We start from the raw sequence: 15,707 nt of genomic DNA, 5'->3' as shown, positions 1-15,707 counted from the left end.
GGATAACTTTAAAAATCTCGTCATCCATTGCCGGACACTTATGACAGTTGCTACCCCCTGCCAGACACCCCTAAACTTTAATAAATTATAATTATACTTTCGTTATAGTATAAAAGCTAAATTTTATATATGTTACTTGGGGACTTATAAAAAGATGTTACCTCAATAGCCGGACAGTTTTCGTGGTTTTTACATCTTGCCAGACACATCGAAAGTCCACTATAGGTGCGAGCGCGAATGCTTAGTCGATTACTATTTTTTAAGATATCTAATAAAAAATAATTTTATTACGTTCATAGCCATGTTGTATAAAGTAAAAAAATGTTTGTTACAAGTAAAAAAAGATAATTAAACTTATTTATTAATTTAAACATTGTCGTCGATGTTTTCATTTTCTTCATCACTACTACTCCAGTCGATGGCAGAATCGTCCTCAACATCACCTTCTTCTTCAGTTGTAAGTGACCAGTGTGTAGATGTTATCAGTGGTTATTTATAATCATAAACTTCAATATTCATAGTTGGTGCACTAATGTTATCAGGCTGCTGAAGTGCATTAAGATATTTTCATAATCACAAAAGAAAAAATAAATCGTTGAATAATAAGAATCTTCTTTTCTTTTTTGATTAAAAATCCTTTAATATTTGAAGGATTATTGCAGTTTGTTTTCCTTATTTCTATATATTTAAAAAAATTTGGCAATTTAAATATTTGGGTACATTAGTATTATATAGTGAAATAGGTGATTTTGTAAATATTATGTTTATGTTAAATTTTTTTCATTATTAATATATAAGAATTAAGTAAAACAAACAGCAATAGTCATACAACTAAAATATAGATTGTACTCGTAGAGAGAATGCCATCTATGGGTAGCCAATAAATCTAATTAGAATGCGCCATCTAGTGATCACGGTATATAACTTTTTTAACTGAAATGAGAGTTGCGTATCTATCTCAATATATAATGTATCATCTATGGATGGTGCGCAGTAAAAGAACGCACTCGACTAAGCGCTCTATCTCACTCGCACCTACTTGAACAGTTGTTACCCCGCACTCGCACCTATAGTGGACTTTCGATGTGTCTGGCAAGATGTAAAAACCACGAAAACTGTCCGGCTATTGAGGTAACATCTTTTTATAAGTCCCCAAGTAACATATATAAAATTTAGCTTTTATACTATAACGAAAGTATTATTATAATTTATTAAAGTTTAGGGGTGTCTGGCAGGGGGTAGCAACTGTCATAAGTGTCCGGCAATGGATGACGAGATTTTTAAAGTTATCCCGAAGGAAATATTAAAAAATTGAGCTTTATACTTTAACGAAATTCAAGTACTATTTTATACACCTTTACTACCTGTTACCTGTCCAGGTAACCACAACCCAAACTTTATAGACGCTGGTCGTTCTTACCTGTATAGGAGACATCTACAGAGAAACTTTCAACTTTTATAAAATAACGAAGGTCTGGCTGTCGTGGGCTCTTGCTCTATATGATCTCTGCCTTCCTGCCAGTTTAGGTGTGTGCATTTTAAGAAATTAAATAGGTATCACGTATTTCAAACGGTGAAGGAAAAAGTGTTTTGTGAGGAATACATACCTGAGAATTTTCTTAATTTCCTGCATGTGTAAAAGTGCTGTGATTATCAAGAGAAAGAGACTGAGCTTGGATCTAGATCACTATATTAGCATTATCATTATCCGCCAATGGACGTCCGCTGCTAGACACCTCGAGCAGGTCCCAGTACTTGTGACTTTGGGTGTAAGTTTAAAGGTTCCTTTTAGAATGCATTAACACTCACCTTCCCTGCCCGACTTGTTCTCTATGCCCACACTAAACAATTTATGATCATTATAACATAAAAAAATATTAATAATTACAATAAAACATTATTCCACAAAATCACTAATGCGACTGGCAGCGTGACGGTGTCCACGCTGCCTACCATACAACTGAGCTCAATTCATCAAATACCCTCTTATACCAACACTGATACCTCCCCTCCACAATAAATTAGATAATTAATGTTGATACCCCTCGTAATTGAGTAACTTGTAACAATAGGCAATAGGCATCCTATGTGAAGAAGTTCAAACACCACGGTCTTGATCCACCAGCATCCAGCAACACCATACAAACTCCTCTATGTCCTATCGGTCCATCAAGTGAAGGGACCGCCATTCCAGCCCCTTGGGACTCCAACGTCCAATGGTTCTTCGAAGCCCGCCCTTTTCACTTCAGGCAAGAGATAGATAAATTCTCTAAATCAAAATAAAGGCAAGCATACCTATTTTATGGCTGTAGCTAGTAGGTAGGTACAGTGACCGGATTAAAGTAAAATTGTATTATTCTATTTTTCCGGTAAACGTATTTACTGAATAGGTATAGTAGTCGTTTATTTGATCGTATGAATAAAATAAAATAAATTGTACGGTTTATGTATAAATAGTCACTTCCCTATTTTATTGTAGGCACCTATACAGTTGTAATAAGTGCAGATTTCCATCTTAAAACCGATTTAACGCCATGTTTTATGTAATCAAGAGCGAACATAAAGCGAACGCCGGTAATTACAATCGCGTAGTGAGTGTAAATTTGAGTTGTGCGATGTTATTTTAGAAAAGAATCGCCATTTAAACCGCAGAAACGGTGAAATCTAATCAATATCCAATCAACGGGCGGCAGTAAAGTTAACTAAGCGGGAAATTAACTGAGTCGGCGCTGTCTTGTGGTGTAGGGTAACAGGTTAGGAGTTATTGTGATGAGGTTTTGCTATGGACTAGGACTCTACCTAGCCGTGTAGGTATATGATTTATTTATAGACACGGGCGTAGCAAGGTACGGGCAGTGGGGGGGACGGACACCTAACAGTACTCGGGAAAACAGTTGTCCAATTCGTTTACCCGGGCCACAGTAAACAATATAATTACTGAAATGAAACACAAAATTATGAAATATAAAAAAAAAGACTTTAAAATAGCCTCCGGGACGCGTTATTATTTATTAAGATATAGGTACCTACTTGCTACCAGAAAACTGCAATGTTTTAATAGCTACCACTGTAACGCGTCTTTAACATAATGTAAATTATTAATTATTATAATTTATAACCATAATCATAATCAGTGGCGTAGCCTGGTCATCCGACGGCTGGAGCCTAGAAATTCCCCCCCCCCCCATTTAAATTATTATTTTGATGTTAAAATATCTTATTCAACGGACTTGACTTACACCGTACCTACTTACAATTCATGAATATTATGATAAAGAAGTACTGCATGCTGTACCATGACAAAACACTATCTTAAAAACATACATTTTTGAGAAATCGCAGTTCTTTGTTTTTAGAAACAGTGTGTGTGTTTTATTTGTTAGAAACAGTGTGTACTATAAATGCATTCCTATAGGTTTTAACAAAATTAATTAAATGCCAGTAACTACGAGCGAGGACCTTATTTAACACTCAACCACAACATACTGTATATGAAGATACAGTGTAATGTACACGACAGCTATGGAAGAAGCACACATTGTATGAGAAGAAATTGCCTATTGTTGAGTAATCCGAATATTACCGCAGGCATTCAAAAGGCAGCTTAGATTTTACAGCTGTTTAATCGATTACGAATTCCAACAGTTACTCATCTAATGAGTTTTATGAGGCGTGCATACGCCTTTTTCCAATATTATTTTTATTTTCAACTAGCGGGGACGCCTGTAAATTCATCCACGAAATTATGTTTTACATAAATCTCGCGGGACCGCGGATTTTTGCGGGATAAAAGGGTAAAATCTATATTTTTATTCCTAATTTTAGCCAAATCAGCTGAGTAGCTGTAAATGTGTAATAAACATAGATACACTGACACACACATATTCGCCTTTATACCTAATATTAATGTGATGACAAAATCGTCCCTTTTCGATGGTCTTCGGGGCAATGCCCTCTCGGCCCACCATGGCTACGCTACTGATCACAATTGTATAATAACCAACCAATAATAATTATTTATACCTATGCATATTCGAATATTAACTATCAGTATGTGTTTAATTTGATATTCAAATAACTCGTGTGTATTAATATTCCGCGAAAGTTATATCCAGCGCTGTATCGTGTAATGTAAACTGTTAGCGTAAACAGTAAAGCGCTATTCAGCGCGTAACGGCCAATCCAGCGCTAATAATTTGAAATGTTATGAACTTTTGAGTCAATAAATCGAGCAAACGACTCTAAAGGTTGTTATTTGTCGTAAACGCTTACAAATGGACACTAAAATGGTAGGAGTTACGGTGACGTATATACTGCCTATCCAACACAAATAGGCGAGTGTAGGTTGTAAGTTACGTCAGTTTACGTGCTATGAATGAATGGGTTTCGAAATACCTAACTTTGATTTAATGCATTGCCGTGAACTATGTATAAATTTTGTATTGAACATTAACGGATGCTCTCTATTTTTTTTCTACGAGAAAATCGGCGTAAGCTATCAAAATTATATGTCAACTAGCTACGCCCTGCGGTGTTATCTTCAAAAATTAAGTAGGTACGCGTATGAACTAGTATTCTAAATCGGTTCAGTAGTAGGTAGGTATAGCAAAAAGCAGCAAACCTAATAAACATAAACACACATACTTTCGCCTATATGATAATAAAAATAGTGCGAAGTTTTTACGTTTGAAAGAATGTAAATTTCTTTTACTTACACAAATTTTTATGCCTTGTCACACAGGAACTCTATAATTTTCCGGGATTAAAGTATTCTAAATGTTATTTCAATTATGCAGACACCTGGGGCTCTGTGAAATTTTGTTTATCATAAATCACACGGAAATCATGATTTTTCCGGGATTTAAAGTAGGTATAGATTATGTGTTAACCCAGAGTAAAATCTATTTACATTCCAAATTTCAGCTAAATCGGTTCAGTAGTTGCGCCATTAAAGAGTAGGTAATAAACATCCAAATATCCAAAAAGCGTCCATACAAACTTTCGCGTTTATAAGTAACATTAGTAGGATCAGTACCTAATAATAACTTTATTTTTAATAATAATTAATCATTTTAGCAGTCTTATTACATAATTAATAGCCCTGTCAATTTAACACCAAAATATATTATGTAAATCTACACTAATTCCCAAAAAAATTAAAATTGGTAACATCGCGGTCGAAATTTTCATTTCATGTGTTACTTATATTCTATTTACTTTGAATTTTAATTTACAGAAAATTGATTATGAAACACGGCTAAAACTCACGTGATATTAGGTCGGAGTATGCCCGACTAGTTTCGAACCCATACAGGGCCCTTAGTCATGAGCTGGTTCTTGCATCGCAGCAAGAATAATAGTTACCTATAATTATGTTTAAAATTATTTTAGAAAAAAAAATAATAGAAACAAAGATATTTTTCTATAATAATGAATAAGGCACTTATCTATAGTAGTAGGTATGGTACTATCTATTATAGTACCTACCTACAATATATAAATACTGCCAATGGTCCATTGGTTCCCGTTAAGAGTACTGTGTAGTAGGTATCGTGACAAAAGATCAAGCTTTCACTCTGTACCTACTGTACCGTATTATTCAAAGTTCCCTTTCTAAAGTGGGAATCTACATTTTAAAGATGGCAGAGAATGGAGGCGGTGTTAAATCTTGGTTTCGGTAATACGTAGGCGTGGCTCTATTGAGCCCTGCCCTTTGCAAATGGCGCCGAAATCGACCAATGCTGAGTCAGACGAAGCTTCCATTTTTGAATGAACGAATGTCACTGGCGGAATTTGCAAGATCAACAACATTATCACATTCATGTTCGCGACACGATAAGAAGGCCGAAATTATAGAGTAAGTTTGTCTTTCAATGACAACGGAATTATTTCAAAATATTATTGCACGTAATTTGTAGTCGAGTCTTTAAATTGTACTATGAAGTAAGTAGGAATAAATAATATCTATTTATAAATAAAAAAAATGTCATCCATAAAATTCATAATCCAACGCTACTAATTAACGTTATCGATACCAATGTTACTTTCGAAATAACGAAAAATCATACCTCTTTCAATACATAATTATAGGTAGGTACCTAATACTAGGTAAGTAGATAATATTATTTTTCAATAACATTTAAAATTATTTATGATAAGTAATTAGATTTTGTTTTCATGCCATGTAAAAAAAATTCTGGACTTTTTTAAATGTAGCAGTAAATTTTTACAAGTCACAAACGTAAAACGGCCCTCATATGGTGTCGCACATATAAGTACAGTACGATTAGCATTTTATAAGAATTTATTGTTAAATGAAAAGTAAAAAATTAGAAATATTAAATTATTTTTAAATTTGAAATTCCGTTTGTTTATTTCATAAATCGGTAATATTATTTCTAAAAATGTCTATAAATAAGTACATTACCTATTACGATAGTATGACATCTACCTATTGACGGCTAAACTAAAATGCAACAAAAGAACACAACCATAGTTAGGAAAGGACATCGTAACAATGAAGTCTAAAGATATCGTAAGAGATGTCGCTTTCCCCAACTGAAAGCTTTTGGTAAAAAGTTTGAAAGCTCTACCACAGATGGCGCTGTTAGAAGGAGTAAAATTTTACTCAGTTCCTAGATGGCAGTATCACAAACCTGGAATAATAAATATGTATATCAATGAAATGAATTTTATTACCCAACTTTAACAAAGTGGGGTCAACTCGGCTTTAAATAACTTATTCAAATTAATGTAACTCACTATCATATTAATGTTATTTACTTACAAAATATTTTATAAGAATCAAGTTTATAAATATATTCTGAGAGCTGGTCGACAAAGAAAAAAATTTCAAGGATATTTTTATAAAAAAAATTGCCACAACTCCCCAGCCAGGTCTCCAGTTCTATATTAAGGTACCTGACTAATTAAATTTTATGTTCCTCTTACCTACTTGATTTTCTTTTTTTTGTTCTCTAATAATATACCTAGCAGTGTATTTGTCCTATGTTATTTTTGGTCGTTTTTCTTCTTTTTTGCATGTAGGTACTTTGTTTTTACTTACTTAGATAGATTAATATTTTAATTGTTTTTTTTTGTTTTAGTTTCTTATTGTGCCAAATAAATAAAAACATAATTCTTAGTAGGTATAACAGAGGTAAAAGACAAGATCTCAGTTCGCCCGAAGTACCTACCCAAAAATGTCGACCTGCTCTCGGACTAATATTCTGTTACATAAGTGTGATTTCAGACTAGCGTATTTTTCGCGCGTATACGGTCATTTCAGCATGCGCGCTTACACGCGCGCTGCTACATTTTGCGTTTCACAAAACCTGACTCGCGTAAACGGGCATTACATATTTCAGCGTGTTCGCTCGAACCGGTGGTGTCGTGTCAGCATCAACATAACATATAGATAACGAGCTTAGAAGCGTGTCAACGCGTGTATAAAACGCTAGTCTGAAACCGCTCTAAGAGGCTAGGACTTATCTACAAGTGAAGTTCATACGCACAAATACTAAGATTTATTTTAACCTTTTAATATTATATATTGGCCCTATTATTAAGATGAAACAACTTTAGTTACTGACAAGCAACTTCAACCGTGAGAAATTTAGTTTGTCATAAATCCCGCTCGGATTTTTCTGGGATAAAAAGTAGCTAATATGTTGTCCAATCTCCTTAACTTCTTCTATCTTTTAGTGAAACTCACGTTAAATTTGGTTTAGCCGCTCCAGAGATTAGCCCGGACAAACAGGCAGACATTTTTTGGTAGATACCTACCGTGTGAATAACTAAAAGTTAGATTGATAAGTATCTACAGTTATTTTGAAATCCTACCTATACAGTAGGTAATTTTAATTAGGTACGAAGGTAGGTACGTTGAAAGTAAAAAGTAGTTTTTATTTTGCTCAATGACCTGCTCCATCTTACAATAAAGTCCCATTAAAATTGGTTCAGGCGTCCCAAATTAGCCAGGACATAATAAAAGACATACTGACCTGGCAAAAATTTCAAAAAGCTCGTGTGCTTTGGTGCCGTGTAAACAATTATAAGCTCTTAGGAAGACATAGTTATTGTGAAAGCAAACACAGACATCAATATCATTTGTGTACTAGCAGATGGCCGCGACTTCGTTCACGCGGGAGTGAAAGTTTCAGTAAAATTAGTTCAGCCGTTTCAAAATTTAGCTCGCGGACAAACTGAAAGACTTTTTCAAAAAAGCTTGATTGTGCTTTGTCTTGTTTGTTATGTCGCTGCCCTTAGCACATAGACAGACACTTCAATTTTATTCATATGATGATGATCTATTTATGTATTCATGAGACTTAGTAGGTAGATGGGTACCTACCTCAAGTTCATGATGGATATAAATCAGCACTTTTTAGCACGCGTTCATTGCATGCCGTGTTAAATATTGCACTGTTTGTAAGCTGTTTCTAACCACTTACCATGTGATGTTATCCATGCTTGTTTCATCAATTTAATAAAATAAGTAATAAAAAACATTTTTATTTTCAATTACTAAGCGGTATCGGAAGACTTATATGAAATATTTTGTTAAATAGGTAGCTATTATGGTTATTTCAAAGCTTAGTATACATTCAGTGCCAGTCCAAAGTAAATTTTAAAATGGAGCGAGATCCAACTATGGCGCCTGTCCTGTTTGTTCCTAATAATATGCAGATACCTATACCAAATTATGAGTGTAAAGTAAGAATGGAACGCGAAGATCTTGACCATACTTTGGGGTGACCAATTTAAAATCAGGCGCAGTACCTACTTACCGTGTACGGTTGACTAGGATTCTCATTTGGGCGCTCTCTAGGATTTGGCGCCTGGATAGAATTAAAATAACCCTTCTTACAGTCAGGTGATGAGAATTACACGATGCGTTATGCACTGTAGGTTCCTATACTATATACCTACCTACCTAAAGTAAATTGGCATTTACCAGAAGTATAGTAGGTATAGGCAGGTGTATGTATTGACTTACTGTAGTAGGTTTATCGAAACTATCACCTACATAAACCTACCTAGTTGTATAGATACGAGTATGGTTATAGAATATTCGTAGAGAGAAAGATTTAAAACCACTATGAATACATTTTAAATCTTATATCTAACGAACTACAAGACGTTTTCCTTTGCATAACATTTAGCTTAGTCAAGTTTCCAAGAAAGGGGGGAAACAGGGTGGCATTGGTATTGATCGGCGGCCATCTTTATTCGGCACATGCGCCATCGTTCCATTTTATCTTAACTAACTCTATAATCGCATAGATGGCGTTAGTATTTTACAAAACTATTATTTTATTAAATTAAATTAATTAATTTATTATTATTATTATTATTAAGTAGGTAGGTATCTGCTTTACCCACATAAATATTCTTGATTATTTGTAAACAAACCGTTTTATTTATTTGTCAATGAAAAATAAAACAATTACTTACTATACCTACTTACGTAAGTATATTATCAAATTCTTAGGTAAGCTAAAAGTACTTATAGATAGTTGGCTTACCTGAGTATTTTGAATCTATTTTAATGTAGGTATCTATAGGGGCAGGCCTTCTTCCTTATAGAACAGAGGATGTAGAGAGTACCTACCTATTCACCATAAACTTACTAGACCTAAGACCCATAGGTGTATTTAATACCAGACGTATTTTAGTCTGGAAGATGGCGTGTGGAAGAAAACAACCCATCACCTTCGCTTTGTTTACAGTTTTATCCAATTCGCTATGAAAATCATATACCTACGTAAAGTTTGACCAGTAGGTACCTAAATATTTTGTTTCTAGGCCTAATTATATTACTCTTCACTTTTTAATAAGGTATATGCATATATTCGTACATTCAAAACACCCAAGTATTTCAGGAAGTGTAAAAGCTTGAAAAATGTTCTACGCCCGTCGGCATATTGCCGTCGGCGCTCGTATACCTTTTATGAAACTATCGAGTTAAAAATCTGCCTCATTATTTAAAAATCTATACTATATAATAATATATATAATTTATTTAAAAAATCTATACTAGGTATATCAATATGTAAAAAAAAAACTTTGAAGTTTTGACAATATAATGAACCATGTAAAGATACCTAGACTAAAGCTTGGAAATCTCTAGCAAAATGAACTACACCTATAGGTATACTAATAAACAATGGTTAAAACTGTAATTTTTGAGAATCAAAATTTCAGGTTTAAAAACTTTTCAAAACTTAAACTTACCTAATTGTTTTATCAAGTCCGACAAAATACTACTTAAAAATTATTAGTCATTCATCACACGAATTATAATAAAGAGACGTTGATCCGAAGAGACTAGAAAACTAATTCAGTTACACGAATTGATGCCGTATTGTTTAACGTCTAAAATTGACTCGATTAAATGTTAACTAATATATCCTACTATTCTATATTGTTCTATTAAAAATTCAAGTTCATAATCTAGTCACTTGTCTGATTAATGCTTACCTATGTCTAACTAAATGTCTTGAAGCCGTGATAGCCCAGTGGGTATAATCTCTGCCTTCGATTCCGGAGGGCGTGGGTTCGAATCCGGTCCGAGGCATGCACCTCCAACTTTTCAGTTGTGTACATTTTAAGTAATTAAATATCACGTGTCTCAAACGGTGAAGGAAAACATCGTGAGGAAACTGCATACCAGAGAATTTTCCTGATTCTCTGCGTATGTGAAGTCTGCCAATCCGCATAGTGCCAGCGCCTAACCCCTCTCATTCTAAGAGGAGACTCGAGCTCAGCTGCAGTGAGCCGAATATGGGTTAATAATGATGATGTCTACCTAATATTTAACGAACTTAGCTGTAAAAATAAATATTTTCATACAAAGGGCAGCTTCTTTGTTGTTATGAATATTTTCCGAGGGTTGGAAACTTTTTTTTGCATGGTAATAACTTATCTATACATACTTTCGACGTTTCACAATAAGGTATTTTCTTGAAATACCATAACGTTTTTTTTATATAATATATTTGTTATCAACCCAAATTCGGCTCACTGCCGAGCTCGAGTCTCCTTTCAGAATGAGAGGGTTAGGCCAATAATCCAATGCGGATTGGCAGACTTCACACACGCACAGAATTAAGAAAATTCTCTGGTACATATGCAGGTTTTCTCACGATGTTTTCCTTCAACGTTTGAGACACTATTACACCACCATTTAATTTTTTAAAATGCACACAACTGAAGAATTTTAAAATTCTTGAATCATATTATATTTTGTATTTTTTTTATGATTTATGAACAAATTCTTAAAACTGTAACTCTAAAAATGAAGGACTTTTCATACAAACCCTTTAACCCCTATTTCACCCCCTTCTATTATTATTTTAGGGTAAAACAGAACCCTATGTACCTGGGACCTTGGAGCAAAATGCTCCAAGTCAATGTCCCGTTTTACCATTATACCAAAATATTGATCGGTTCTGCCGTTTACCCGTGAAAAGGTAACAGACAGTGAAACAATATCTTAATAAATATTGTTTCATAAATAAATTGTGTAATTAATAAAGTTCGTGTTGGTCTAACTACAACAGTAGGTATGTACCTAAGTAGATACAATTTGATGCCTCTGAGAGTTGCAAGCTAGTGTATAGGCTATCCTATCTCAGTTCACGTCACGCGCCCGCCGTAATAAAAGCCAGCGGTGCCGGCAAAACGCGCTGAGGGAAGTGACTTTCTTTATACTTTTATACTTTCTTTTTGCTTTTATATACTTTTCTTTTTTACGCCTCCGCTGAGGCCGGAGACGTGACGGAGATATTTCTAAGAGAATTCGTGACATTCTCGAGTGAATACCGTTATTACATATACCTATATAATATGTATGTACCATCTACCTATTCTCTTTTCATGTTTTGTTCCCTTGTATAGATTTATGGCTCGCGTGAGCGGAAAATGTATACGTAGGATTATAAAACGAAATGTATGAATCAGGCCGATTTTATCCATGATGTGCGTTTCTTCCTGAAGGGTTCGTCACCCTGCTTTCAAGTCGAGTAAATATTCTTTTCTCATTAGCAGTGTAGCTTGTTTGCTAAGCAGACTCCACGTGGTTTATAGATAGATAGTTTATAGGTAGATAAAATCCGTTCGATGCAATCCGTACGGTACGGATTAGTGGACGTACTTGTATGACTTTCTGTACAAACAATACTTACCTACTACGATCCGTTTGATGCGATGCGTCGAATACGTACGATGCGGATCTGTGGACGCCCACCATTAGTAGCTATCTCGAATAGATTATGCCTTAGATAAGTCTATATTCGATAACGATATCTATCTTTTGTTGTTGCGTCTCTAACTAATCTCCTAATTTCTGTAATAAATTATGCAGCAAAGGGGAAGTCGGAAGATTAGGGGGGCTTGAAGTTTTGTTTTATTCAAATGATGTAACCCTTTTACGATGAAATCGAGTCGGCGGTGGGTCGGGCCTGAATGCGATAATTAAAACCTTTACAACAGTGACATTTATGCTGATGCGAGGATCCAGCCTTAATGAAGGGCGGGCTCTTTGACTACATCCACGGAATCCCTTAATTAACATTTCCCGGGTAAAGGTTTCAAGTTTAGTACTTACGAACACTAAATTTCAAGTTGACATTTCGCTGGACGAACCAACTACCTGCCTAAAATATTGTTTTGATATTTCACCATCATTGTCAGCATATTTATTATCAGCTCAGGGGATATGACATCTGCCTTCGTTTCGACGGCGTAGGTACTTGTACATATGTTTTCTGTGGCGTAGGTTCGAATCCGCTCTGGGGCATGCTTCAGGGCAACTTTTCAGTTAGGTTATGTGCATTTTAAGAAATTAAATATCACGTGTCTCAAATCTGCACACCTGGGAACTTTATTAATTCTCTACGTGTAACGTGTGCATGTGAAGTCTGAAAGAAAGAAGAAGAAAGAAAGATCTTTCTTTTTTAAGTCTGCTGATCCGCATCGCCTCAGCGTGATAGACTATTACATAAATAGGTACATTATTAGCCTAACACCTCTCATTTTAAGAGACTCGAGTTCAACAGTCAGTCGAATATGGGTTGTAATGATGGTCAGCATATTTTAACGGTACAGCACTAAGCCAGACCTCCCTATGGAGATAATAGAGAGGATATGGAGCTTAGAACCACCACGCTTCTTTTAGGTACTTACAGTCACATCAGTCTATCATCTAAGTATGTTACAAGTTATTTTTTTTGTCCTCATTTTCAACCTCCTCCTAAAAGTTAGCCTGCTTCTATCTTAGATTGCATCATCACTTACCATCAGGTGAGATTGTAGTCAAGGGCTAATTTGTAGAGAATAAAAAAGGTCGCCAGCTTCTCGCACTGCCGCTTGCATGCCAGACACTGCTCTACTCGCGGCAGGACGATTAAAAGTGGCTGCCGCGGAGTGCCTTTCTTGGCCACACACTGCTTTACTCGAGGAAATACTCGCGCGAATATTTCCAAAATATTCCCACGAATATTCGCGGAAGGACGAGTAACGTGGCCGAACAACTTCCCTGCTCACATTCCTTGTAACTTCCTACACCACTCGATCAATGTGTGGCAGCGGCATGATACTTAAAGCTAAATAAGTAGAGATAAAAAAAATATAGCATAGACAGTGAATAGTAAGTACTTTACTTGGACATATTTTTTCAAATAATTTTATAGAAAGGAAAATCTGATACAGTAATATACAAAGCTGATTTAAAAATATTTTCGAGTATTTTGTTTCAATAAGCTGGTTTATATAATTACATGTATGATGTATATGATGCCACAATAATAACGAAGTAACACCACACTGAAAGAGAAAATAAGAAAAAATTCAAGTAGATAGGTATTATAAGTAAGTAGGTAGATTGAGCCGTGATAGCCCAGTGGATATGACCTCTGCCTCCGATTCCGGAGGGTGTGGTTCCGAATACGGTCCGGGGCATGCACCTCCAACTTTTCAGTTCGTGCATTTTAAGAAATTAAATATCACGTGTCTCAAACGGTGAAGGAAAAACATCGTGAGGAAACCTGCATAACAAAGAATTATCTTAATTTGCTGCGTGTGAAGTCTGCCAATCCACATTGGGCCAGCGTGGTGGACTATTGGTCTAACTCCTCTCATTCTGAGAGGAGACTCTTGCTTAGCGGTGAGCCGAATATGGGTTGATAATCGTGATGATGATGAGGTATACTAGACAGGTGGAAAGGTATTTGCAACATAATTATCGAAAAAGGAAGTTTGTCAATACTTACTAATCAAATAAAGGATCAAATAATAAATCTGCGAGTAATACCACCGGCAATTCGTATACTGTTCTTGTATTACCACCAATATCCCGTAGACGATCGAAACAAGACATGAAAGCAGTGCACTGGCTATGACAATATCTGCAGTTATTGGAATTGACTGGAAAATATTTGAATTATTTATAAAAAAAATATATCATTTTTTGATGAAATATGATCAGAATTATTGGTAAGTTGCGAAATTTTAAAACAGATTTACCTAGGTACTCCAAAGATAGTAATATTATTGTCTTTTTTACCCGACTGCAGGAAGGGTTATGTTTTTCACGCGTATCTTGTATGTTTGTATGTATATATCTAATTATTTAAGCCCATAACAATCTCGAATAATCTGAAGAACCTATCTAATAGGTATGTATCTAGGCCTGTAGCCAAGTGGCACGTCGATTGTCTTTCTACAAACGCTAACGCTTCGAAAACTAAAAAACTAACTAACGTTTTGTAGAAAGAGAATCGACGTTTTGACGGTGAGGTTACAATCCTACCGACAAAGACGTACCGCCAAGCGATTTGGCGTTCCGGTACCATGTGGTGTAGAAACCGAAAGTGATGTGGATTTTCATCCTCTTCCTAACTAGATTGCATCACCACTTACCATCAGGTGAGATTGTAGTCAAGGGCTAACTTGAAGAATAAAAAAAAAGAAAACGACGTCCCACATGGCTACAGACCCTGGACCGACTGGAAGACCAGGGTGTTAGGAAGTACTTACTAAATTGTACTGGCCAATTACCACAGGGGGCAACAATGAAGATGATCTACATACCTAATACTAGAATATACATTATACGTATAACGTAAAAGATAGGTACGTACCAAAAATATTCCCAACAAAAACGCAAAGCAGCTACACATGAGAATCATTTCAAATACAAAGAACATCCATCTAAACGTTTCAACGAGCTGAAGTACAGGACTTGACTCGTTGAACAGTTCTTTGCAAGCTGGTATAACCAAGAGACGAATTTTGTGAGCGCTTGCCAACTGGAAAGAATGGTTGAACAAGTTTTACTTACCATCGTTGTCAGCTACAAACAAGCTTTAGATGTTTTTGTTTTCATAATCTCCCTTTTCTTTATTTTCATCGTTTCTGTAGTTTTTTGCATATAGCACATCTTCAAGAAATAATTTATTCATCAAATAATTTGCCCAAATAAAACAAAGAATAAGAAAAGTGGTCAAATATAGTCGTCGATCATTGTCTGTCAGTTGGTTCTAAGTCAAGTCATCATACTTTAGTAAGGCGAAGGCAACCTACTAAACAATTAAACTGAAAAATGCAGCAATTCCTATGATATTTCCGCCAAACTTTGACATTGCATATTCATCATACTTGTTGGATCAATAAATTAAATCGATTTCAGTGACAATATTATACAC

General features: G+C 35.2%; 1 protein-coding gene across 2 annotated transcripts in view; it reads left to right on the top strand.

Moving 5' to 3' along the window:
• Positions 1 to 15,707, top strand: part of LOC112057786 (homeobox protein abdominal-B) — a 123,396-nt gene that overhangs the window by 4,983 nt on the left and 102,706 nt on the right. The gene's annotated exons all lie outside the window — the stretch shown is intronic.

The sequence above is a fragment of the Bicyclus anynana genome, chromosome 10 (assembly GCF_947172395.1).
Source record: "Bicyclus anynana chromosome 10, ilBicAnyn1.1, whole genome shotgun sequence".
NCBI lineage: Eukaryota > Metazoa > Arthropoda > Insecta > Lepidoptera > Nymphalidae > Bicyclus > Bicyclus anynana.
Note: the sequence above shows the minus strand (reverse complement) of the source record. Positions and strands in the feature narration are given on the sequence as shown.